Consider the following 3,585-nt stretch of genomic DNA (forward strand, 5'->3'; position numbering starts at 1 on the left):
GAGATCCAATCAAATAAGAGCGAAATTTGTCAAGTGCAAAAATTACTGCAAGTAGCTCTTTTTCAGTTTTTGAATAATTCATTTGAGCACTGTTTAAAGTTCTACTTGCATAATAAATAACACAAGGCTTTTTGTCCCTACGTTGGCCCAAAACAGCTCCAACAGCATAATCACTAGCATCACACATAATCTCAAATGGTAAATTCCAATTAGGTGATCACATAATTGGAGCTGAAATCAACATACCTTTTAGCTTTGTAAAAGCTAACTCACAATCATCAGTCCACACAAAAGAATTTTCCTTTGACAATAAATTGCACAAAGGTCTAGAAATTGTGCTGAAGCCTTTAATGAACCTCCTGTAAAAACCTGCATGACCTAGAAAAGATCTGATATCCCTGATGTTCTTTGGGATGGGCAATTTAGAAATTAATTCAATTTTAGCCTTGTCCACTTCAAAACCTTGAGAAGAAACAATGTGACCAAGAACAATCCCTTGAGTGACCATAAAATGGCACTTCTCCCAGTTTAAAATCAAATTCTTTTCTTTGCATCTAATCAGCACTTTTTCCAAATGAGTTAAACATTCATCAAATGAATTACCAAAAATAGAAAAATCATCCATGAATATTTCAACGAAACGCTCTACCATGTCACTGAATATGCTCATCATGCATCGTTGAAATGTAGCAGGAGCATTACAAAGTCCGAATGGCATCCTTCGATATGCAAAGGTACCAAATGGACATGTAAAAGTGGTCTTTTCTTGATCTTTAGGAGCAATCTCAATTTGGTTATATCCAGAATAACCATCTAGGAAGCAATAGAATTTATGGCCCGCTACACGTTCAATGATTTGATCCATGAATGGTAGGGGAAAATGATCCTTTCTGGTGACAGAATTCAGTTTTCTATAGTCAATGCACATACGCCAACCAATAGTAACTCTAGTTGGGATCAATTCATTGTTAGCATTCTTAACTACAGTCACACCAGATTTCTTGGGTACCACCTGCGTGGGACTAACCCATTTGCTGTCAGAAATAGGGTAAATGATCCCTACATCCAGAAGTTTTAACACCTCTGCTTTGACAACTTCTTTCATGTTGGGGTTCAGTCTACGCTACATTTCTCTAGAGGGTTTAGAATTGTCCTCTAAATAAATCCTGTGGGTACAAATCAAAGGACTGATACCTTTGATATCAGCTATGGTCCATCCTATTGCCTCTTTGTGTTCAATGAGAACACCAATTAATTTTTTCTCCTGAATTTCATCCAGTCTTGATGAAATGACCACTGGTAATGTCTCTGCTTGGCCTAAAAATGCATATTTGAGATCAGCAGGTAGAGATTTCAAGTCGAGTTTTGGTGTTTGCACACTTGAAGGGAGAGACACGACATCATGAGGTGGTAATTCCTCAAAATGTGTTCTCCATTTATCAGTGTCCATTATAGGAATAGATTCTAGCAAAAAATTCATAGATGCAAGTACAGAATCATCATCAAAATTTTCACCATGAACCAAACAAGCCTCAAGAGGGTCAGAAAAACTTAACAAATCAAATTTATTTTGAACAAGAGTTTGGATCAGATTTACTTCCTGCACATCATCATCATTACCAGGTTGTTTACAAATATTGAAAATATTCAACTCCAAAGTCATGTTGCCAAAAGAAATTACCATCACACCACTCCTACAATTTATTAAAGCATTTGAGGTCGCAAGGAATGGCCTACCCAAAATTATAGGAATTTGAGTGCAAACATCAAAGACAGGTTCTGTGTCCAAAACAATGAAATCCACTGGAAAATAAAATTTTCCTACTTGAACTAGCACATCCTCAACTATCCCTCTCGGTATTTTAATTGAACGGTCAGCAAGTTGGAGTGTTACCTTGGTGGGTTTAAGTTCACCAAGACCCAACTGCTCATATACCGAGTAGGGTAGGAGGTTAACACTAGCTCAGAGGTCAAGTAAAGCTTTTTCAATTTTAAAATTTCCAATCACGCAGGAAATTGTTGGACAACCCGGGTCTTTGTACTTTGGTGGAGAATTGTTCTGGAGGATGGCGCTTACCTGCTCAGTGAGAAAAGCCTTCTTCTGCACCTTCATCGTACGCTTTACTGTGCACAAATCTTTCAAAAATTTAGCATACGAAGGAATCTGTTTGATTGCATCCAACAAAGGAATGTTGATTTTTACTTGTTTAAAAATTTCAAGAATATCGGCATTTTGAACCAACTTGTGAGAATGTTGCAATCTTTGGGGAAATGGGGCAGGTATTGGGGCTTTTACAAGCACATCCAATTCAACCTTCTCACGTTCACCATCACTCTTGGAATTTAAAGAGTTGTTGGTCTCATCAACTTTCGTTGTTGAAATACTCTTATCAATTATTTTTCCACTGCGTAGAGTGGTGATGGACTTGGCATGTTCAAATTTTGAATCAGAGGGATTTAAATTTCTTACCTCAAATTTACCTTTGGGATTCGGCTGAGGTTGAGCAGGAAACTTACCCTTCTCTTGAGCATGTAATGCAGAGGTCAAGTCGCTAATAGAACTTCTCATCTCAGTAATGGCCTGCATTGTCTGAGGGTTGATATTTGCTTGTCCCTGCATAAAAGACTGTAATGTTTCCTCAAAGGTTTTCTTATGTGGAGGCACATAAGGACTAGAAGAAGATGGCCCTTGAGGATTTTGATTTGTATTGGATTCATTCCTCCAACTAAAGTTGGGGTGATTTCTCCATCCAGGATTATATGTTTCCGAATATGGGGAAGAAAATGGTCTTCTATAAGAATTCATAGCATTTGCTTGATCGTGCAACACCTCTTTAAAAGCGGGGATTGTTGGACAATCCTGAGTTAGGTGTCCACCAATCTCACAAATGCCACAATTTTCTTCTTCCTTTTCAATGGCCTTAGCCGAGTTTACCTTCCTAAGTTCCATGGCTTCGACTTTTCTTGTCAGACTTGCTATCCTAGCATTCACATCATCATTTCCTTTAAGAACATACATACCTTCTTGAGACATGGCACTGAGTTTGGGCTTATTTGACCGATCAGAACGATCTGTGTTATCCCAAGATTGGGCATTTTCAGCTAACTGGTCAAAATAGTCCCAAGCGTCATCAGGATCTTTATTTAGAAAATCACCATTACACATCATTTCTACAAACTGACGCATTTGAGATGTTAAACCTTCATAGAAAAAACTAATGGTGCGCCAAGTCTCATAGCCATGATGTGGGCAAGTTAGCAACAATTCTTTAAAACGTTCCCAACACTAAAAAAATGTTTCATTTTCCTTTTGAGAAAAATTCATAATATTTCTGCGAAGAGTGTTGGTCCTATGAGTAGGAAAAAACTTTTTCAGAAATTTTCTTTGCATTTCTTGCCATGTGCCAATAGATCTTGGTCTCAAGGAGTTCAACCAATTTTTAGCTTTTTCTTTCAAAGAGAAAGGAAACAACTTTAATCTAACAACATCATTATTGATAGTTTGAGTTTGTAAAGTTGCACAAACCTCTTCAAATTCTTTTAAATGCAAATAAGGACTTTCTGCATCTAAGCCATGAAACTTGG

General features: G+C 37.5%; 1 non-coding gene across 1 annotated transcript; it reads left to right on the forward strand.

Moving 5' to 3' along the window:
• Positions 1-3,236: 3,236 nt before the first annotated feature.
• LOC122290580 lies at positions 3,237-3,340 on the forward strand. The gene has a single exon (XR_006236443.1). It is a non-coding gene; the product is annotated as a small nucleolar RNA R71 (small nucleolar RNA).
• The last annotated feature ends 245 nt before the right edge of the window (positions 3,341-3,585 follow it).

Source organism: Carya illinoinensis, chromosome 12 (assembly GCF_018687715.1).
Source record: "Carya illinoinensis cultivar Pawnee chromosome 12, C.illinoinensisPawnee_v1, whole genome shotgun sequence".
NCBI classification, from domain to species: domain Eukaryota; kingdom Viridiplantae; phylum Streptophyta; class Magnoliopsida; order Fagales; family Juglandaceae; genus Carya; species Carya illinoinensis.